The sequence below is a fragment of the Mus musculus genome, chromosome 11 (assembly GCF_000001635.26).
Source record: "Mus musculus strain C57BL/6J chromosome 11, GRCm38.p6 C57BL/6J".
Classification (NCBI taxonomy): Eukaryota; Metazoa; Chordata; class Mammalia; order Rodentia; family Muridae; genus Mus; species Mus musculus.
This window is the reverse complement of record NC_000077.6, coordinates 35,193,103-35,216,658: the sequence shown is the minus strand read 5'-3', so window position 1 is coordinate 35,216,658 and position 23,556 is coordinate 35,193,103. Positions and strand designations below refer to the sequence as shown.

Here is a 23,556-nt window from a genome sequence, read left to right as displayed (position 1 = left end):
ATAGGGACAAGCTCTTTGTAAACAAGAAAATTTCTGTTTCTTTTTATGAAAAGACTGTAGATCTCTGAGGAATGCACACACTGCCCACTTGTAAGCAGAGGAAAGAGTTCTGGGAGAGGACACACAGAGCCATGGACGGCTCAGAGCGAGGCTATTTGGCAATTCTAGGCTCAAGTTTGTGGCAGAGCGATTGGAACATCAATATAGAGTCCCTTGGAAAATTCATGTTTGAATTTTACATGGGTGCAGGAGAATAAGACACCAGACCTTCAACACTACAGCTGTGGGGGAGGGCTGGGGGCTCAGCTTCCTGGAGAACCCAGATACATGTTCCCTGAAATCAGAAACACTATAATGCAAAAAAAGCAAAAACAAACAAACAAAGAAAAAACCCAAACAAACCCTTTTCATTTGTTCTTTGCAAGTTTCACATCACGATCCCGATCCCACTCATCTTCCCTTCCCCTCATACCCACCCTCCACCCTGGCAACCTTCTCCCAGCAGAGAACAGAGGAAAAATAAAATCTCCTTGTGGAAGCTTGGGAAACAGTGTGCCCCACGGTATGCCCCTTTGTCCACACATTTTGGTGCTAACTGTTCATTGCAATGGCTTGTTAGTTTCATAAGAGGCCTCAGGCTTCTGCTACTCCATCCTCACCGGGGCTCCTCTCAGACATCCTGTTGTTGCCCTGTGTCATGGAAACCCTGCAGTTTTGGATGGGTAGAACCTGCCCTTCATGCCCCTGGAGGCAGAGGTTCATTGGTGGGGTAGAAGTTGGGTTGGGCCAATTCAAAGCCCCAGATCTTGGTCTGAGAGGTATCTGAGATGGTTAGCCTGCTGGCTCTCCTATTCTCATGCCCTTGGGGCAGGCTCACCAGCAACCCCCATCCCCCACCCTGAAAGCAGGGTCAGCTCTACCCTGATGCCCAGGTGAGGTGCAGAGCCTGCTCCCCCAAGTTGCATCTACTGAGGGACATGGCCAGTTCTCCCACTCTCCTCGATCTCAGGACCCCAGGGCCAGCTCTTCTGCCTGCCATGGATGGTAAGACATGGGCGTCTGGGGGAGGTCTGCCCCTTGTAATGCCACCGCTCAGCAGATGCCCCTGTCATCAGGGCCAGCTCTACTGTGCTGCCCAAGTGAGGTGCAGGATCTGCTTGCCCCGTGCTGCAGCAGGTGAGGGGCCAGACCAGCTCTCCTGCCGACCACTAATGGTGAAGGCAAGAGGCAGGGAAGGGGATCTCTCCATGCCTACCACCACCACCACACAGCAGACAAGAGGCAGGACTGGATCTCCCACACTCATGCCCTGGAGCCAGCTCACTGGAAACTCCTGCAGTGTGTGGTGCTCTGCACCCCCAAGCACTATCAGCTCTCCTGTTCCCATTCCTCCAGGTCCAGCTCTCCCAGGATGCCAATTGGTCGGGCCAGCTTTGTGTCCCTGGGTGGCAGCCTAAACCAGTGATATTCACCTGGCCTTTGGTGGTAACAGACCCCTGCTGTTGCAGGTCCATGATGCCAGAAGTGACGCCCAGTGGCAGCACAGGCCAGGACCCCACCATGGTTCCGGTGGTATCAGCTACTTGAATCAGGCTGTTCCTCACCACTCTCAAGTCTCCAGTTCTGCCTCTTCATTATGCCACATCCTTCTTTTTCTCTACAACTTACTTGCTCCGCTCAGTGGTACCCAGGGTCTCTGAGTGCCTGGGATTGTCTCAGGTGTGGTCTCAGGAGTGCTATGTATTATGGTGCCGGGCAGGGGTCATATCAGACATGGTCTACACATGCCCCCAGGCCTTCGTTCGAAGCATGGGGGCTAGTCATCTCAGGCTAGCTCCATGTCTGGGCCCCATGGCACCTGTCTGGTGGTTGTCTCAGGCTTGCTCCTCACCCAGCTGCCCGAGTGGCCCCCTGTGATGGCTGTCTGTTTCAGGCTCACTCCTACTGGGACCTGTGGTCCCAGGTAGGAATCTTCTAGTCTCTGGCTTGCTCCCCATTTTGGAGCAAGCTATGCCTAGTGCCAGACTAGTAGTGGTCTCAAGTTAGCTCCCTGTCTGGGCCCCCTGGAGCTGGACTGGTGGTCATCTCAGGCTTGCTTTCCTTTCTTTTTTTTTTCCAGGAAGTGTTAGGTTACTATTCATTCAGATGTTCATAAGTCAAAGCACAGCCCAGACATAGCCTCACTTCTTTCTGCCACCTATTGACACACATGTCACACAGCAGCCACACAAGCAACACAACACACCTCCAGGGGCAGGGCAGTATACTTTTTTTTTCCCTCTGAGGAACAACTATGCCCCCCAAACCCTCTGCGTGCTAAAAGCATTATACAAGTTTCCCGAACAAATGAACCCGTGAATGTAACATGGTCTGGAAGGTAGGCCTGGCGCCTACCTGAGGGCACAGCTCCTTCAGAATAAATCCAGAATATCACCCACAGTCAGAAAAAAAAAAAAAAAAAAAAAAAAAGGGAAGATTACAAGCTGAGCCACAGGGTAAAGAATGCTTAAAACAAAACAGCCCTGATCCCTTACTGGGGATGGAAGGAAGCGATGTTACTGTGTCTCATTCTTCAGCCAAGCATTTTGTAAAGAAGTGGCGCTTCAGCATGGACCTGCCCCAAGCCTGCCTACTGCACAGTGGAATGGGAAAGGCTTTAGAAGGTTCAAAGAGCAGAGAAGGCACTGAGGAGTGGTGTCGCCTCTGGACTGACTTGGAGGTCCGTCCATTCATAAGCCAAGCTCCATTCTACCACAGGCCATTTGCATGTGCTCTGTGTGTATACTCTTAAGCCTTTACACAATGTTTTTAATACCCGCATCACTACCTCAGGAAAGTTCTCCCCAACCAGCACTCCCACCACATCAAATCAAACCCAGGATGCCTTTTGGCAGCTAGGCCTCCCCACATGGTGCTTGTTACAACTGTTATTTTCCATTCGTTCCTTTGGACTCCTTGATCAACAACCCTCTGCACTGTCCAATACACTAGGCACTGACCACATGTGGCTACTTAAGTTAACTCAAATGAAATAAAATCTCTAATTCATCCCTTTGGCTACGCTGGCCACATCTTCAGTCCTCAATAGCTACACATGGTGAGTGGCAATTATACTGGACCGGCCACCCCTCAAACTGCAGAAAGTTCTGTCAGACAGTGGTGCACTCCGTAACGACAAGTTGGTCAAGTGCATGGATCAGGAGACTAAAGTTTCCTGTGGTGAAGGAAACTTTATTAATGCGAGCAAAGTGACGTGAGTCGGTGCTACACAAGAGTCTCCTAGAACAGAATTATCCTCACTCAGATGTGAGGCTTGTAATGGTTGAGTGGAAGAGGCAATATTGATGTTGGACTTTGAAGACTGGATAGGAGTTTGGCAGCAGAGAAGTATAGTGTTAAAAACAGAACAGTGCCTGAGCAGTGCCATGGTTGCAACAGAGAACGCTGTCCTAGTTTCTCATTCATTGCTCTGATAGAATAACCTGGCAAAAAATAACTTTAAGGGACAATGTGTCCATTTTGCTTTCAAAACCAGGTTACAGTCCATCAGGGGTGGAAGTTAGGGCAGGATCTTGACAACAAATCTAGAATCAAGAGCAGAGGGAGAACGAATGCCTACTGTTCACCCTCCTTTCCTGTTCTTATACAGCATAGGATACAGTGCTAGGGAATGACTCCACCCACAGTGGGCCTTCCAACATCCAACAGAGTAATTAAGACAATCCCCCTTAGATATGCCCTTAAAACACCCTAATCTGAACAATCCTTCACCGAGAATCACTTCCCAGGTGCCTCTAGATTGTGTCCAATTGACAGCTACAACCAACCAGCACAAGTGCCATTGAGGGGAATCATGAGTGCCATGTAAATGGACAGAAGGGAGACTTGGTATGGCAAGCTAAGGTAGCTGGATTTAACTCACCTGCAACTTCAGAAAAAGAATATTGTGCACCTGCTATCGGCCGATGTTATGAGGCCCCATCTCACATGTGTGACATCCCTGGGGTGTGACTCCTGCAATGACCCTCACTTATAAATAAAAACATGGGTTCCTATGGGTCATATGGTGTCGAGTGAGCTGAGTAAGCTGCCGAAAAGCCACATAGCTGAGAAGTGGTAACACTGTGGTCAGTGACGTGGAGCTCTGAAGGCAGACGGAACACAGTTGGCCTGGATCACCCGCCCTCAGCACAGGCTGGAGCTAATGAAAGTAGACACAGAATTAGGGTTTGCTCTGAGGAAACGCCTTGAGCTGCAAAGAAGATGGAAGGAAAGGAGAGAGGCAGCAATGCTGAAACCCTCTTGTAACAGCTGTCACATAAAGACTAACGGAGGTTACTAAGAGGCTCACAGAGCTTGGCCTTTTTCTCTAGGTTTTGGGAGGCCATGATGCAGAGGTACTCTAGTCTGAACCAATCAGGCAGACAGCTGACTAACCAAGCCAGCCAGAGCTGTTCAGTTTCCCAGTATAGCTCTGTCAGCCACTGATCTGGAGACCAGCATCCCTGGCATCAGGCAGGAGGGTGTGGGAAGTGCATGATGGACTGGAGAGATGGTTCCCTTGCCTTGCAAGCCCAGGGACCTGAAATCAATTCCCAGAATACATGTGAAAGAGGGAGGGGATGGCCCAGTGGTGTGTGCTTATAGTCCCAGTGCTGAGAGAGAGAGGGATAAAGAGAGGGAGAGAGAGACAGAGATAGAGACAGAGACAGAGACAGAGACAGAGTATCCACTCAGAATTCACTGGCCGGAGAGCCTAAACTAATCTACCCTACATGGTGAGCTCTGCATGGCAAGTTCCAAGCTAAAAAGAGACCTTGTAAGATAAGAAGAAAGGGAGAAGGAAGTATGCATGTGAGTGCGTGCGTGCGTGCGTGCGTGCGTGCGAGACTTGGAGTTGTCCTCTGTTCTCCATGGGTCCGCATGCACATATACACAAATACTCAGGCCATATCTCAGCTGCACTGGATCTGTCTGTCAACCACACCTCCAGGTGACTCATGTGAGCGTTTGGGATTTCGGGTTAGAGCCACTGCGGACAGACTGCTTAGTTCCGGTTGTGCACCTACTGGTTCTCTGAGCTCAGGCAATGATTGAACCTTTCTAGGCCTCCATTCTTCATCTGGGTAAATGGGAAGGAAGAGAGCTACTGCGCTGGGCAGTTCTGAGGCGTCCTTGTGCATATGGAAGTGGTTAACACAGGCGTGCAGCTGCTAAGTGTTGAGTTGATGCTAGTGATGGTTATTGAAAACATGGTGCTCAAAGCCAGAGGCAGAATAATGGTCCACTTGGCTACTCTTTAGGTAACAAGCCATTCATAAAGGGATGAAATCAGTGAAAATTAAGAGGAGAGGAGGCTTCCGCTAATGCAGGATCCTCTCCAGGTACAGTGATTTATCTCCCCACGCTCGGGAGCCTCCAGCCCTCGGAGCACCAGAACTACATCTGGCCCACCCTCATGGACTGCAGTTCAGGACAGTAAGATTAGGCTCAGAGCCAACATCAATAGTGAAACAGGCTCCAATCACTCTTGCGATAAGATCAGCAAACATAAGGGCTGCAGCCTTAGGACCCATTCCCTGAGGACAGGGGCATTAAGGAAGAGTGTCTCTGCAGGCCTGCCTGGCAGAGGCTCAGGACCAGAAGAACCGGGAAAGAAAGACCACCCCAGAGCACCACTGACCCCCACCCCCAGCAGAGGTGCTGGCACATACTGCAGAGACCCAGGAGCAGGGGCAGCAAGATTCTGGGGAGCCTCCCACACCATGGCACTAGCTCCCTGATTTACAAGTTTTAGCTGATTTAATCCTCCCCCAACTCTGTACAAGGTCCAGACCCCATCAGTTCATCAATAGCTGAGAAGAGCCAAGGCTCTGAGAGCTGAAGACACTACCCACAATTCATAATGCTACTTAATGGCATACACGGTGTTTCTCCTGACATCTGTATTTTTTTTTCTTATTGGATATTTTCTTTATTTACATTTCAAATGTTTTCCCCTTCCCAGACCTCCCCACCGGAAACCCCCTATGCCATCCCCTCTCTCCCTGCCTCTATGAGGGTGCTCCCCCACCTACCCATTCCTGTCCTCCCACCCTGGCATTGCCCTACACTGGGGCATCAAACAGCCACAGGACCAAGGCCTCTCCTCCCACTGATGTCCAACAAGGCCATCCTCTGTCACATATGCAGCCAGAGCCATGGGTTACTCCATGTGTACCCTTTTGTTGGTAGTCCAGTTCCAAGGAGCGCAGGAGGGGAGGTTGGCCTATTGATACTGATGCTCCCTCCATGGGGTTGTAAATCCCCTTAGCTCCTCTGTCCCTTCTCCAACTCCTCCATCTGGGGCCCCATGCTCAGTCCAATGGTTGGCTACCAGCATCTGCCTCTGTATTTGTCAGGCTCTGTCAGAGCCTCTCAGGAGACAGTGATATCAGGCTCCCGTCAGCAAGCACTTTCCAGCCTCCACAATAGTGTCCGGGGTTTGGTGACTGTATATGGGATGGCTAATATCCACTTATAAGTGAGTGCATACCATGTGTTCTTTTGTGACTGAGTTACCTCACTTCCAAGTTCCATCCATTTGCCTTCAAGTTTCTTGAAGTCATTGTTTCTAATAGCTGAGTAGTATTCCATTGTGTAAATGTACCACATTTTCTGTATCCATTCCTCTGTTGAGGGACATCTGGGTTCTTTCCAGCTTCTGGCTATTACAAATATGGCTGCTATGAACATAGTGGAGCATGTGTCCTTATTACATGTTGGAGCATCTTCTGGGTATATATGTTCAGGAGTGGTATAGTTGGGTCCTCAGGTAGTACTATGTCTCATTTTCTGAGGGACCACCAGTCAGGTTTCCAGAGTGGTTGTACCAGCTTGCAATCCCACCAGCAATGGAGGAGTGTTCCTCTTTCTCCACATCCTTACCAGAATCTGCTGTCACCTGAGTTTTTGATTTTAGCTATTCTGACTTGTATGAGGTGGAACCTCAGGGTTGTTTTGATTTGTATTTCCCTGATGATTAAGGATGTTGAACATTTCATTAGGTGCTTCTCAGCCATTTGAATTTCCTCAGTTGAGAATTCTGTCTAGCTCTGTTCCACATTTTTAATGGGGTTATTTGTTTCTCTGGAGTCTAACTTGAGTTCTGTGTATATATTGGATATTAGCCATATATCAGTAAAGATCTTTTTCTAACCTGTTGTTTGCCACTTTGCCCTATTGACAGTGTCCTTTGCCTTACAGAAGCTTTGCAACTTTATGAGGTCCCATTTGTCATTTCTTGATCTTAGAGCACAAGCCATTGGTGTTCTGTTCAAGAATTTCCCCCACCCCCATGTATTCGAGACTTTTCCCCACTTTCTCTTCTGTTAGATTCACTGTATTTAGTTTTATGTGGAAGTCCTTGATCTACTTGGACTTGAGCTTTGTACAGGGAGATAAGAATGGATCAATTTGCATTCTTCTATGTGTTGACCACTGTAGCCTTCCATAAGCCTGAAGCAGGCTGAGCCAGGCTTGACTTTGTTGCCACTAAGGAGATCACCTGGGGTGGAGCCTGCCTCCCTGGATCACATTATTGTTCTGCCACTGCCACTGCTGCTATCTGCTGCCTAGCTGTTCTGGAGCCTACAAGTGGTCACCTGCAGCTGGGCTCCAAGGATGATTTGGCGGGAATGGGCTTTCCCCTCTCCTTTCTAAAGCATGTCCGCCATTAAAAATTTGACCCTTGAGTAGACTAGTTGTCTTGGTTCCATTATTTCTCAACCCACCTAGGCTCCCTCTTTTCTTCCAGATTCCAAGATGCCTTCCAGGCTCGAACCTGGACATGAGAGCCGCAGGCCGGCTCCAACAGACCACCAGTTAAACCAGCACCATTTGTTAAAAATGCTATCTTTTTTTCCACTGGATGGTTTTAGCTCCTTTGTCAAAGATGAAGTGACCATTGGTGTGTGGGTTCATTTCTGAGTCTTCATTTCTATTACATTAATCTAACTGCCTGTCACTGTACCAACACCATGCAGGGTTTTATCACTATTGCTTTGAAGTAAAGCTTGAGGTCAGAGATGGTGATCACCTCAGAAGTTCTTTTATTGTTGAGAATAGTTTTTGTTATCCTGGGTTTTTGGTTATTCAAAATGAACTTGAGGATTGCTCTTTCTAACTCTATGAAGAATTGATTAATACTAATACTCTTCAGACTATTCCACAAAATAGAAACAGAAGGAACACTACCCAATTCATTCTATGAAGCCACAGTTCCACAGATACCACAACTACACAAAGACCCAACAAAGAAAGAGAACTTCAGATCAATTTCCCCTATGCAAAAATACCCAATAAAATTCTCAACTATATCTAAGAACACATCAAAACTATCATTCACTACGGTCAAGTAGGCTTCATCCCAAGGATGCAGGGATGGCTCAATATACGGAAATCCATCAATGTAACCCACTACATAAACAAACTCAAAGAACAAAACCACATTTCATAAGATGCTGAAAAAGCATTTGACAAAATTCAGCATCCCTTCATGCTAAAAGTCTTGGGAAGATCAGGAATTCAAGGCCCAGACCTACACATAGTAAAAGCAATATTGTGGTACATTTGCACAATGGAGTACTACTCAGCTATTAAAAAGAATGAATTTATGAAATTCCTAGGCAAATGGTTGGACCTGGAGGGCATTATCCTGAGTGAGGTAACCCAATCACAAAAGAACTCAAATGATATGTACTCACTGATAAGTGGATATTAGCCCAGAAACCTCGGATACCCAAGATATAAGATACAATTTGTAAAACACATGAAACTCAAGAAGAACGAAGACCAAAGTGTGGCCACTTTGCCCCTTCTTAGAATTGGTAACAAAACACCCATGGAAGGAGTTACAGAGACAAAGTTTGGAGCTGAGACAAAAGGATGGACCATCTAGAGACTGCCATATCCAGGGATCCATCCCATAATCAGCCTCCAAACGCTGATTCCATTGCATACACTAGCAAGATTTTGCTGAAAGGACCCTGATATAGTTGTCTCTTGTGAGACTATGCCGGGGCCTAGCAAACACAGAAGTGGATGCTCACAATCAGCTATTGGATGGATCACAGGGCCCCCAATGGAGGAGCTAGAGAAAGTACCCAAGGAGCTAAAGGGGTCTGCAACCATATAGGTGGAACAACATTATGAACTAACCAGTATCCCGGAGCTCTTGACTCTAGCTGCACATGTATCAAAAGATGGCCTAGTCGGCCATCACTGGAAAGAGAGGCCCATTGGACATGCAAACTTTATATGCCCCAGTACAGGGGAATGCCAGGGCCAAAAAGTGGGAGTGGGTGGGTAGGGGATGGGGGGGAGGGTATGGGGGACTTTTGGGATAGCATTGGAAATGTAAATGAGGAAAATACCATATATATATATAAAGTAAAAGCAATATACAGCAAAACAGTAGGCAACACTAAACTAAATGGAGAAAACTTGTAGCAATCCCACTAAAACCAGGGACTAGACAAGGCTGCTCACTTTCTCCCTACCTATTCAGTATAGCACTTGAAGTTCTAGCCAGAGCAATTAGACAACAAAAGGAGGTTAAAGGGATACAAATTGGAAAGGAAGAAGTCAAAATATCACTATTTGCAGATGATATGATAGTATAATTAAGTGACCCCAAAAATTCCACCAGAAACCTCCTACAGCTGATAGACAACTTCAGTAAAGTGGCTGGATATAAAATTAACTCAAATTAATCAGAAACCTTCCTATACTCAAAGGATAAATGAGCTGGGAAAGAAACCAGGGAAATAACACCCTTCGCAACAGTCACAAACTATAAAATATCTTGGTGTGACTCTAACCAAACAAGTGAAAGATCAGTAGGACAAGAATTTCAAGTCTCTGAAGAAGGAAATCAAAGAAGACCTCAAAAGATGGAAAGATCTCCTATGTTTGTGGATTGGCAGGATTTATATAGTAAAAATGGTCATCTTGCCAAAAGCAATCTACAGATTCAATGCATTCCCCTTCAAAATTCCTACATCTGTATCTTAATGACCAAGATCACTTGTTGGCTGGCTGGCTGGTATGTGAAGGTCACCTGTGCTGCCCAGAGAAGACTGAGTGGGATGAACTTCTATGGTGGGATTCCCGGGCCCACTCAGTGGCTTCTTAATGAGATGACAGGCAGTTTATGACTGTATTAGGACAGTATTACACATAGGCATTGGCCAACAGTGCACTATGAGAGCTGCCTGTTTGCTGTGTGGCTTCCCCTCCTCCACTCTGAGAGCCTTCTAAGACCCTGCTATGTCCCTAGCTATTTCCCTTCAGTGTACTGCTCCGTGTGTTTCAGGACTAACCCTGTACGCCATGAGCTTCTGTTCCAGAGGCCAAAGCAATTGTCCGGCAGAGGTCCTCAGCCAGCCCACATCAGCCATGCATGTCTGAGCATCATCCTCACCCATGTTCTACCTCTCCCGATGTGAACATTAGGCTCCCAGCCCTGTGGAGGCACTCACACTGTTGTGGATACACTGGTACCCTCTGTGGCCAGCAGTTCCATGAGGACCACACAAAAAAGATGATTACTAAAATCAATCCAGTGTAAACAAGTCCTCCTCAGTACAGACCAGGTCCTAAACAAAGGCAAGGAAAGTTGTAAATTGGAGGTTTATTTAATACACACACACACATACACACACATACACACACACACACACACACACACACACACACACACACACACACTGGTTTTTTTTTGTTTTTGTTTTTGTTTTTTTCGAGACAGGGTTTCTCTGTATAGCCCTGGCTGTCCTGGAACTCACTTTGTAGACCAGGCTGGCCTTAAACTCAGAAATCCGCCTGCCTCTGCCTCCCAAGGGCTGGGATAAAGGCGTGCACCACCACTGCCCAGCTCACACACTTTTTTTTTTTTAAGATTTATTTATTATATGTAAGTACACTGTATCTGTCTTCAGACACTTCAGAAGAGAGTGTCAGATGGTTGTGAGCCACCATGTGGTTGCTGGGATTTGAACTGAGGACCTTCGGAAGAGCAATCAGTGTTCTTAACCACTGAGCCATCTCTCCAGCCCACCTCCCCCCCCCACCCCCCCGCCACACACACTCTTAAAGAATAGTCTCAAAGTGTTTAAAGCATCCTGGATCCTGGACAAGCACTTCGGGGGGTCGGGGGGATGTATTTCTCAGCTGTGGGACTTTTCTACTTTCTTCCAGCCTACCAAAACAACGATTATCCTCTAGGCTCATGGCTGAGGCTGACTCTGAACGGTGGATGACCTATCCATTGCTTCTTCTCTCCCTTCCCTCTCCCTTTATCCTTTCTTACTCACAGGCTCCCTCTCCCTTACCTTTCCTCACTCCCTCTCTTGCTCTTCCTCCCAGGCCCCTCCCCTCTGCTTCTTCTTTTCTCTCGTTTGTGTAAGAAAATACCTTCTCGGCGCACATAACAGAAAGGAGCTACTGGGTAATTTTGAAAGGAGAAACGAGGACGCAGATAAGTGAATGGTGTTTTCATACTTTTTACTGACTTCTAATCCTTGCCAGCCTTGCACCATGAATAGGCAATAAGCTTTCTTTTTCAACGTGCACAGTAGTCAACATAGACAATTAAAAACATGCATACTAGGAGAGAGAAATATGACCTGTCACCTGCCTACTCCAAGCTAGCCCATCAAATTGATTTGGCTCCTTAAAGCATGGCATAGGTATCAAATGACATGCGACAGCACCCTTTGGGACAGACACAGTGGCCCTTTCTCACTTCTACCATGCCCATCTTCTTCCTTCTGCTCTCTGGGCCTTTATCAGCTCCTGCTTCCATGTCTAAGTCTTACTTTAAATACTCATCTGGCTTCTAGTGAGAATGTACTTTGGTACTGATGCACACCCCCCCCCCCAGGCTTGTTCTTACTAGAGATGGCTGTAATCTCCAGAACAAGTGCTCTTGCCCTAGGCACTCCAAGGGGCCACCATTTCAGCCAGTGCTTTCTCCTTTGGACCCAGGTCCCCATTGTGCTAGCTGGTGGCTTCCTTATGCAATCAAACTTAAGCTCTTGTAAAAACCTTAAGGACAAAAGCAAATCACACAGACAGGTTCAGAGACCCGGCCCACACTCCCAGAAGAAAACAGGATGACTCAGAGTGAATATGGCTAGGAAAACTAGCGCTTCCCCTCTGATCAGGCCGTTTTGTTTATATACGTCTTCCCATTCAACAGGCTGCCGTTCTGTGAATGGCCAATAAACCCGGCTGAATGGTGGATACACTGTATCACTGTTCAGCACAGCCAGAGTTGGGACGTAAAGACCACTTAACTCAGAGAAAAATCAGAGAGCCCACAAATTATCAGCACAGCATTCATTACACATCTGAATGGGTTTAAGGCTCCTCAGAGGGGCACATGGGGGTTTGATGGCTGCTTCGATTGCAGGCACCAGTGGCCACTAACACTCTCCCCCAGGGCTGTGGCATATTAAATCAGCAGTCCCTGTGCCTTCAGATTTCTTTCTAGCTTTATTGCTTCTTCGGCCTCGACCTACCAGCTCCCAGTGACACATCTGCATTTTGTCACGTCTTGGGTGTCTCCCTCTCAAGGATAACACAGTGGGATGTACACAGTTCAGTGGGAAGCTATTTCTTTCTCCATATCGTCTGCTCACCCAGAGAGTCAAGGTTGTAGGGGTGTGGGTTATATCTTAATGTTACTATGGTGCGCACCCACAAGGACGTGTGTGTGTGTGTGAGAGCGATTTCATTAAAAGTCCATTATGGCTCGGCTGTGTGGTGAGCCGTGCAAGCTAATGACCAGGTATTGTCAAATACTCAAAGGCTCTTGGCTTACGTCCCTGAATAATAAGCTGACTTGCTTCTGGGGGAATGCATGTTTAAGTACATTTAGGATGGCCGTGTAGGGAGTTTTAATCATGCATATATCATCTCGTTATCACTCTTCAGTATCATCTAGATTATTTAATTGATAAATAAATAAAACACAGGCACAGAAATTAACTTGCATTTTTGAGTTTTCATAAAAACATCGAGTGTAGCCTCAATCTAAGCAAAGGTATCTGGCAGGCTATACACTTAAGAGTTCTTTATTTAACACACATCTGAAACTCACACACGAGCACACACACACACAAACAATTCATACAGAAAGGAAATACCACACACTTGTGTAGTGTGTTACACCTCAGAGATCGAGAAAAAAATAATCAGTAACACAGACGTTGATAGAACACTGTGACTTTTTCTTTTCCACTGTTGCCAACAAGAAATCTTGTGTTCAACAGATGTTCACTATCAATTTGCTGATTATTGATTTGATCTCTGCTGACAATTATTTGTCAGGATGGTGATGAATAAGGGGGGATCTAAGCAAACAAATTTCCCTCTTATCTAGGCTTTGAGACTTGGAAGCTACCATGTAAACATCTTTGCTCTGATCTTCTTGATTTAAGCAGCAGGGTGTAAGGAAACTGAGAAAGTTAAGCCACAACTTACTTTTAGCAAAAACAAGCAGGATAGTAAAAAGTGATGGGGGGTTCTGCCTTATGGTTCTCTGGGGGAAGTCTGGAGACTCACGCCCAGAATGTTCATGTGCAGGCAGAGGACTGGCTCAAGGATGAGTGCTGCAGCCACTGTCACCCTAACAGAAGAATAGTGTCGGAAACCCCCAGTCAACCTGATCACAAGCAGTTCTTAACAAAACAGCCAAAGCCTGGGAACTCATACACAGAGACAAACAGCCCAAATGGCAGGGTCTGCCTCTCACAGGAGATACTGAGCTACATGGAAAATTCCATACCCCAGTTCAAGGGGGCAATGTGATCCAATAAATTTAGCTGCATGGGTTATTAAAAGCAATTGTATATTCAGCCTGAATGTTTTATGCATGTGTCTTTCCCATAGCTGAAACACATGTGAAACCAGGGGGAGTTCCCAGGGAGCTCGGTGCCCATTCTGATTGCATCTGACATGTTATGTGCCAGGATAAAGGATGCTTTCAAGGCTGACTTGTTGCCTGAGATCTGCAGAAAGGATGTCTTGGAATAGGATGTCTTCAGAAGAACCACGCAAGCGATTGAATAGGCAGCTAGCCAGAGCAGGAACAGTTCCTTTTGTTGGCTGGTTGTAACACCTCATCTTACCAAAAGATGTCTTCTTAGAGACTGAATAATTCATAAGCTCTTGCTAGATGGGTTTAGCAGGGAGATATCCTACCACCGTCAAAGAAAAGTGATAGAGATGTTCCTTTAGGGATCAGTGCAAATCAGAGTCCTGCTGGATAGGATTTAGCGCTCGCTCTCCCGACCTTGATCCTCAACCCGTGTGATCTTGGGGGTCCGAGAGAAATCTAAAGGCAGGGCTCAGGGGCCAGAAAGCATTGCATGGGAGATCACATACATATGCCTCTCTTCTCTTTCTCCTTTGGCTTCTGAGAGAGACCTTTGCAGATGAAAAGAGCTTTGAAACTCCAAATATCATGTATAAAATGGGTCCCTGTCAAATAAATCAACCAAGAAAAACAAATCCAGCAACGACTTTGTTTTTTTCCCAAGGACTGGCTCAGAGACCTGTTTCTGTAGGAATGCCTGGGAATCTTTCTTCCGGATCATCTGTGGCAGTATCACAGGCGATAGAGAGGGGGAGTCTGGAGGAGATGCGGAGGACCAGAGGTGGGTGCTTCATCGTTGGCTCTGTCTTCAGAGGCCATTTACAAAGTAGAAAGAATAGGTGGGCTTTTGGCTTTTGTAGTCATACCTCACCTATTATTACCAATTATACAAGAAGACACATAGGGCGAGGATGTATATGCATAGGTGAGGGGTGGCAAGTTCATTACCTTGAGGGTACAGAGAGCTGCTCTTAAATCTGAATTCTACTGCTCACATCAAGGAGATTTTGGATCTTGTCTTCCTTACTGGCAAGGGGAGGGATATCAACAAGAACTCCATGCAATCACAGTAAGGATAAAATATGCAAATACATGCAAGCGCCTCACAAGAGGACACTATAGAAATCAGACAGTAAAAAAAAATTCCTATGATAAGATATTGCCTAGGGGCAAGGGGCTCACAAGCTCCCACCCTTGACTGATGAGCTATTGACAGTTGATGGCTTCTGGAAGAGAGTTCGTTTTCTTTAGGACTGTGGCCAACCACACTCTAGTGGATGGCCCTACACCCATGAGTATATGAGTCCCATAAATTGGACTCAAGAGAGTCACTAAGAGAGAGACAGAGGAGAAGGAGATGAGGAGAGAGGGAGAGAAGAAAGAGGGGAGATAAAGAAGGAAGGGGAAAGGAGAGAGCGAGGGAAAGAGGGAAAGAGGGAAAGAGGGAGAGGGAGAAAAGGGACAGTGAAGTGAAGCTGAAGCTGAGCGGAGCCAAGGGGACTAGAGGACAGGCAATATGATCAAAATTCATTATATTAAATTCTCTAAAAACTAATAAAATATTATAGGAAGACAGATTTCCCAGTTTATTATATAATATAAATACACCCTGCATTTGCTATATTTTTCTACCTAGCTCCAAACTGTTTAATTATAAAATGTAAACACTAAAATATAAGCTAACACTTAAAATCCACTTATTATATCTGGCATCAATAATGCCTCAATAGCAAACGCTGTTTACAAGGATGTTTAAGGTAATACATTGTTGGGCATTTCCCCTACCCAAAATTCTCACACCTATTATGTGACAGGTTAAGCACAGCCTGGAGCAATCAAGGCTGTTCTAAAAGAAATGGTTTACCAGTGGGCGTGTCTCACTGTGAGAAGAGACGAGCATCATACGGAAGAAAGGCAGGTCTTCTCCCTCCCTCCCCAAGGTGGGTGGGTAGGGATGAGATAAGGAATAAGCAAGCGGGTCTTCCCTAACATGGAGATAGAAGAACAACAGGGCCTGGAGGTCTGGCCAAATTGGTTAATGTTCTCACTGAGACTCCAAGGCAGGGCATGGCTCACCTCCTGCAGCATTCATGTAAACAGCTTCCAGACAGGCACAGGTATGTTAATATTGTGCAACTAAGTGGCCTCCCGTGAGGACTATCCAACCAGGTTGACAAGTTTCAATCCAACTTCACTAATGGAAAAAAAGAAAAGACTGGACAGGGCTGAGTCCCAGCATCTCAGAAGGGTATGAGAGAGACACAAGCGGGGCCTTTGGTCAGGGAAGGCTTCTCTGAGGTACATCCGCAGCCGAACACTGAAAGACAGATGACGCCAGCAAGGATGAGCCGTGGGGAGAACTCCTGACAGGGCAAGTCGGAGTGAGGGAGAGTAATGCTGGAGACGGTGGCAAGAGCCAGGTCCCTCACTGAACACCATGGCAAGGAAGGGAACTTGACTCTGGTAGTCTAGGGAAACTGAGGATGGGATTCAAGCAGTATGGTGGGGAGAGCACTGTCCATGAAGCCAGAGTGGACGCAGTCAGGGAAGAGAAGCCTGCAAGTCCTCAGGGATTAGAAGACGACAGAGATGAGGACAACAATGGTGACAGAGACCTGGAGACACGGTCCAGAGGGCGCAGGTGGCCCCACCCACTGCTCTGAAAAGGCAGTTTCCTCTAGCCTGATACTCTGAATTCCTACTGTCATCCCACTTGGCCACTCCAAGCTGGGAGGCCTGAGGTGCCTTGGCCTGCAGGTCTGTGGCAAACCTTGTTGCTCTTATGGAGCAACGGTGAGCAAAGGGCAGCAGGCAGGCTTGTATAGGGGAGCAATCCCACTTGCGTTGAGAAATAAAATCAGGTGGTTCACAGGTCGCCACATGCAATGGCAGATAAGGACAAGGTATCTCATTAGTTTCAGTGTGAAGCCTCTATTTTGCAGGCCAGGGGGAAGTTATGACCTCCTCAGTCCCATTTCTCATCCTGTCACCATCTACAGAGCAGACAGTGAGTGGCTCAGTCTCAGAAGAGATTTACTTTAATTTTTGGCTACAATCTAGACATAGGTTTCCTCAGACATCTTACAGTACGGGATGCTGGAGCAAAGGCATTTTACATGGTGCAAAGGTGAATGCCCAACAAGACCCAGTCAGTCTTCTGCCTCTACGGATTCTACGTCAGCACATTCAAGAAAATTTAGAACAGAAGTGCTTAGTTAAGGGGGAAAGATATATGAGTTTGCCAAACCACTTCCAGACATTTCTCTTATCATTATTCCATGAGCAGTAGAGTATAGCAACCGTTTACAGGTCATTGCCTTTGCACTGTCATTATAAGTAATCTCCAGAAGATGTAACATGTGGTAGAAGATGCTCACGAGTCCAGATGAATACTACACCAGTCTATCTCAGGGACTGGGGCAGATGCAGATCTTAGCATCTGCAGAGGTCCTGGAACCAACCCTCGGTGGATGCTGAAGCCCATGAACACTAAGCCCGGGCCAGCAGTGGACCACCAGTGTTGTTTCCTGACCCCTACTTTCTTTGACTACTTCTTCAAGCTTAGAAGAGTGGACTCACTTGGACAAGGTTGTCCCAGATGTTAGTAAATGTACAAGACCATGGGTAAATGGTAGGTATGGAGGTCCCACAAGGGATGATGAGAGCCATCCTAGATGGCCTCTGGCCCATGTAAGATGTACAGAGCAGAGTACTTATGAGCTACAGGATAGCCGAACAGTTCCTTCTTGACCTGTATGTGCTTAAAGTTTTGGCAGCGATTCCCTCTACTAAATTACGGCATTTAAATCTGATAACTAGAACGATGGTGCAATTTATGTGCTATGTGTATTACAGGCATGGACTTGGGTCCTGTGCTTTGCCAGGCACTTGGAATGCATCTCTGCAGATGAAATGATGAAGACACTGCCCAGGCCTCCCACTGGGCCAGTGGAAGGTCTGAAATTCAGTGGAGGTTACTCAAGGACTCAGCCTATTCCTCTTTGCCATGCTAATCTCCAACAGCAACTAACACTCTACCAATATTGGTGGGTAGCACTCTGTGATCTTCTGCCAAAGACATCAGTCCCAATTTTGTCTTGTTTGATCCTCTAGAATCATGTCTGAGGAAGCACTCAGGCTCCCGGGGGAAAGACGAATGGCATGTTTCTTTCTGGCAGTGACCACAGTTGCCCTACTTAACCCATTATAGATGGTACATTTCTACGCTACTGTATAAAGTTCTCTAGTGTGTACACATATCAAATAAATAGAGCAGTATAAGGGCCGATCACACAAATTTAATTACATTTTCTTTATTTAGGAGCTCCTGGGAGATGAGTCTGGCAGTACTGGGAAGAAGTTGTGAGGTGACGCTTTGAGGAAATTGCTAGAAGAATCTTGGGGAGGGGGGGAGATGGAGGCAGAAAGACCTCTCCCAGAGAGGGGCCCTGCCATTTAAAAAAGATTTCCTGAAGATGACCAGGCCAAAACACACACACACTGAAGGCCTCGAAACTGTCCAAGGTGACAAAGAGTGAGGACTGTCAGGCAGGGACTGAGTATGGGACTGGAGTGGTCATGAATAGCGTAAGTGTTTGGTAAGCATGAAACCCTAGACTGAAAGGAAGAGAATGGGAGAAAGGGGGAAGGGGAGAGGGAGGGGAAGGAAAGAAAGAAAGAGGAGGGAGGGGCAGATAGGGGAGAGAAAAACAGGTATAGAGAGGAAGAAAGGGGAAAAAGAGAAGGAATGAGGAAGAGACAGAGAGACAAAGATCTCTCTCCTCTGAAGCAAGAGCTGTTCTGGAATTGTTTTGCAAGTCTGTCTCCCAGAAGCCCTCACTTCTCAGAGACCAGCCCTCGACAGCATACATTTCACGTGCTCTTGTGGCAGGCTATTTCATTTCTAAGCACCCCAAAACGAAGTAGAACACTCAAAATATAAATTAAAGAAAGAAAAGAATATTAAAACAGCCTGGAGTGTCTTTCTTCATTTTTCTTCCTCTGAAAGCTTGCAGCAACACCCCCCCCCCCCGTTAGAATCTTAATTATGGAAATTCTCATTTGTATTATGTGATTTATTTAAAGCCCCATCTTTCCAAGAGAATAAAACCCAGGTTTTGAAGCAGTACCTCTCAAAACAATTTATTCTTCTCCACTGACTAACTGCTTTGGCCAGCAATCATGAATTTATAGTACATTATGCCAAAGCAAAACACTTTAATAACTTAATCAAACATTTAAAATCCAGCTCACAGCCATATAATATACAGCAGCAGTTCTCTCGGCAGCCCTGCTAAAGGTCAATTACCATTTCTATTCCAAACATTCACATCTGAGAGAAAACACACACACACACACACACACACACACACACACACACACACACACACACACGGTAAAAAAAAAATAGAACATTTGAAATTCAAACCTTGGCTGATTTGTACCCAATCTTACAACCATTTTATGTAAAACACGAAGACTAATCCTTCAGATACTCTTAGCAAAGAAAATAGGACATATAAAAGAACACAACCAATGAGATTAAAGCTATTTTCACGTTGAAGATATTGAGGGGAAGGGTCTGGGGCAAGCTTCCATTAGGTCATGTGACCATACACAAGGAGGCAGTGACAAAGATAAAATGACAGTGCGCGCACCATCATGTTCCTCTTGCTGTTGACCAGCAGATGGACGCTTTCTGCAAACGCCTTCACTCCTATCAGAGAGAGTGTACTGACTTCATGTCTTTTAGAGGATAATTATGTGTTTCATCACCACTTGATGGGAGAACAAGGCAGGGATGCCAAGCTGGTGTGTATTTGGCATGAAGTGCTGGCCCCTGAGATGGAAAAAAGTCAACCAACAAAAATGCAGTCATTCGCTCCTCTAAGTCAAATAAATTTCTCTCTTTCTCCTTATTCATCACTCTTGGCCTGTGAGGGCGATGGAAACGGAGGCCAAATTCCTGGAGGGATGTGCCAATCATTCTCTACGTGCATAATCTTCTAACGGCCTCTGAAAATGGGTTAGTGGCGTATTAACCAATTTGCACCCGGCAAGAATTTAAGGGAAGGAGGAAATGAAGCCAAGAGAAGGTAAGAATGTGAGGGTATGGAGGGTCCAAGAGACATTAGTTCTACTGAGTCCATACCCATGAGTAACCTTGAGGGGACAGATATGACCTTTGCCAGTCTCACATCCTAACTGTTCATGGGGGTAAACACATGGTAGAACCTGGTTCCAGTGGCCAGTGGGATTTTTCCACTGCTGGTCTTGTTTATGGAGTTAGAACTGTCAATGAAGGCAGATATTTCTCATGCCTCTCTTCCATAATAATTTCAGAAGCAAGACTATTTTAAAGCCCATTCTAGGGCCAAGCAGTTAAGAGCACTGACTGTTCTTGCAGAAGACTGGGGTTCAGTTCCTAGCACATACATGGTGGCTAACAACCATCTGTTACTCCAGTTCCGATGGATCCAATATGGTCTTCTGGCCTCTGTGGGCACAGCACACATGTGACACATACAGGCAAATCACTCGTGAATATGAAATGTGAAAAAGCAAGTATTGAGAAAACCATTCTATCAATGGTCGCTACTCCCGTTACCATAGGTGGTTGTCCAGGATACTGAGAAAGCTCCCTGATAATTCATGGATGAGAAGTGAAGTAAGCCGTTTTATTCAGTTTGAGATGAAGACGTCTCCCAAATTCTTGAGTCCCTGTCAATTTCTAAGATGTTGGTAGTTAAATGCTAGTAGATGGCTAGTAATCACAAAGACCCTAACCAAATCAGCACATGTCCAAGAAACTTCTAGAAAAAGAGACATTGGAGTTCTTGCCCCTTTCTTTACTGAAAACCCTCAGATCTTTTGCATGATGGTGGCAGTTACGCGTTCCTACTTGACTCTGAAGACTTCGTTTCAAACACTGATGAAGTTTTCCTAAGCTCCTGTGGGCATCTTCACATACCCCACACTCTCAAGGGTTTGGTGTCTGCCAGGCTGAAAGGTATGTGAGTATACAGTTGTCTGCCTAGTGCACTGAGGGGTCCTTTAAGAGAGTCCCAGGATCTCCTCTTACAATTCCGAGTGCTAGCAGTGTACTTGATGGGCAGCGGCTGCTCAATGAATGTAAGTAAATGCTCTAATACCCAGAACGGCAGCACTGCCTGCTTGCCCCTCTTTAGGGGTGGATGAGCTGCTTTGGGCTCTGTCTGAGAGGGAAATTGCTGGAAAATGCTTTGAAAATGACCTTAGATGAAGATCCCTGTCTTACAATTTCTCAGCAACATATAATCAGTCTTTCTTTCTTTTGCCCAGCCCTGCCTCAGAGGCTACAGCAGAATGCTTTTAAGCATTTACTATGAGCCAGACACCTTTTAAATGCTGTTCACGGGTAGATGCCATCTAGTTCTTCCAGGTATATGATGTACATATATGAGTATTTTATAGACAAGGCACCAAGGCTCAGAAAGGTCAAACAGCCAGTGAGTCTGGGCTGGGACTTTAGGTCCCACTGACCCACTGACCCACTGTTGTTCTCCCCTCCTCCCTCTGTCGATGTTTAGAGTCTTCCCACAACTGGGCCCGTGCTTCTGCTCTGTTCTGGAAAGAGACAACTTCTGGACGATACCTGAAGGTTCTATAGGCTTGGAGTCTTCCAACAACCTCTTTCTCATTCTGGTTCACTCAGCAATATGTAAGAGGGGATCCCACTGGGTTGCTCTGGCTGAGGCCTGCCGCCCTCCTCATGCCCTACCCATCCCCCGCCCCCAGCAAGTATCTTATTATGTGCACACCTTCCATTTAGATTTGACAACTGTTTTTCCCTCTTTGATGCCTAAAGCTGATAATATGCATTTCCCAAGCTGAGGTGATTCTCCTAACGACCATTACTACACTTAAACTTAATACTTATGTTCATATTTTCCCAGCTATATGGCTTCTCTTCCATTTTAAAATTTCTAAGGGATGAAGAGAGAATCTATTACAAAACTGGGATCTTTTTTTAAAGAAATAAAGACTGATAAAATAAAGCAGCTGAAAGCATCCACCTCAGCGGTGCGTGACATTGGTAACTTACAGACCACACCCAAAGGGGCGAATCTTTGTAAACGTGGGGTAATTTAAGTGTGGACAATGGAGGCGATAAATTCTTTTTAGGGAAAAGCCTGTTTATGATTCCGATTTAACAACAATGATCAGGTTCTAATCATGGAATTGAATGAGGACAAATGAGAAACAGGCCACATTCATGGGCTGCTGGGTGTCTGGCTTCTGAGTGGTCAACGGAGAAGTATGGGACGTACTGGCGTGGGTGGGGCGAGCAGGCTCTCACCACTGGAAAGGAAGAGAAGCCCTGCAGTCATTTAATGAAGGAATGTATTTGCCACCCATGTGCATTTAAATATACATAATCTATTTGTATCACAACTAATTAAAGAGTGACTGTGAGCTCCGGTTAGGGTTAAATACACCCCGGTTTTTCCTGCTCTTTGGAAAAACATCAAAAACCAAGGCAACTCATATTTTCAAGCCCTGCATGCTGCATTAAAATTTCATGCAAGTCAAATTCCTCTCCAGCCTGCTTCCTTTTCTGTAGAAGGAGGAAATTGGATAATACAGTATCTCTGTCTCCTTCCAGCTCCTCAAGCCTGTGCTTGCTTTTCCCGGCCCATGGATCCAGAATAGTCATGGATTCAAATCCCACGTGGCAAGTTATTTTAACTTCTGATCTCCACAGTGTTCTCTCTGTACAAAGGATGCGATGGTTAAAAGAAAAATTTAAAGATACGTTTGAAAGTGTACTATCACTATACTATTTACACACCTATCACTTAGATTTCAATAATGATTTTCATTTCATTATGTGTTTCTATTTTTATGGAAACATTTCAATGCAAACTACAGAATCAGGACAAGGACCTCTAAGGAGTACAGTATTCCTTTCAAGAAATTAAGAACATTCTTCTATGGACCAGGAATACCATTATCGCACTGAAAGTCACTGACAACACCTCAACATTGTAACACTCCATGTCTGGATTGCTCGCCAAGGTTTATTTCATACAGTCCTTCCGTTGTGAGTTTGGTTGCTTGGTTTTTCTGCATCTGAAGTTTCTTTTGAAATTATTTTTGAAAAATAATTTGCCAATCAAAATTGTACAACCTGAACAATTTCCATGCAGTGAAGACCCACAAACTCTCCACTCTAGTTGAGTGAAGACCCCCAAACCCTAATCCCCTTTGATTTACCACTCTCTACTGCTAATCAAGTTCCTGACTTCCTACCATAGATCAGTTTTGACCTGTTTCTAAATTGACTCAAATGGAGTTACTTCTATATAGCTTTCAAGCCCACTTTTGTCAGTCATCCTTTTTCGGAAATGCATTGTGTCATGACATGTAGCAATATTGTCCTGTGTATTCTTGTTTCTACTTTCAATTAGTTGATTCCACTGAAAAAATGCAGCACTGTTTCTATTTACTCTACAGTCGGTGAGTGAGTAGTCGCTTGTTTCCAGTTTGTGGCTATCACAGGCAATGCTAATAGGAACACACTTGTATCTGCCACACTGTGGGGTGCAGACTCAGGGATAGAACTGTAGGATCTTGGACTATGTATACATTCAGAT

The 23,556-nt window shown here is 45.8% G+C and overlaps 1 protein-coding gene and 1 non-coding gene across 2 annotated transcripts in view; both read right to left on the bottom strand.

The window, feature by feature from the left end:
• Slit3 (slit guidance ligand 3) overlaps positions 1-23,556 on the bottom strand; it is a 587,052-nt gene that overhangs the window by 491,849 nt on the left and 71,647 nt on the right. The gene's annotated exons all lie outside the window — the stretch shown is intronic.
• Positions 2,122-2,258, bottom strand: Gm26070. The gene has a single exon (XR_003949940.1). It is a non-coding gene; the product is annotated as a small nucleolar RNA SNORA17 (small nucleolar RNA).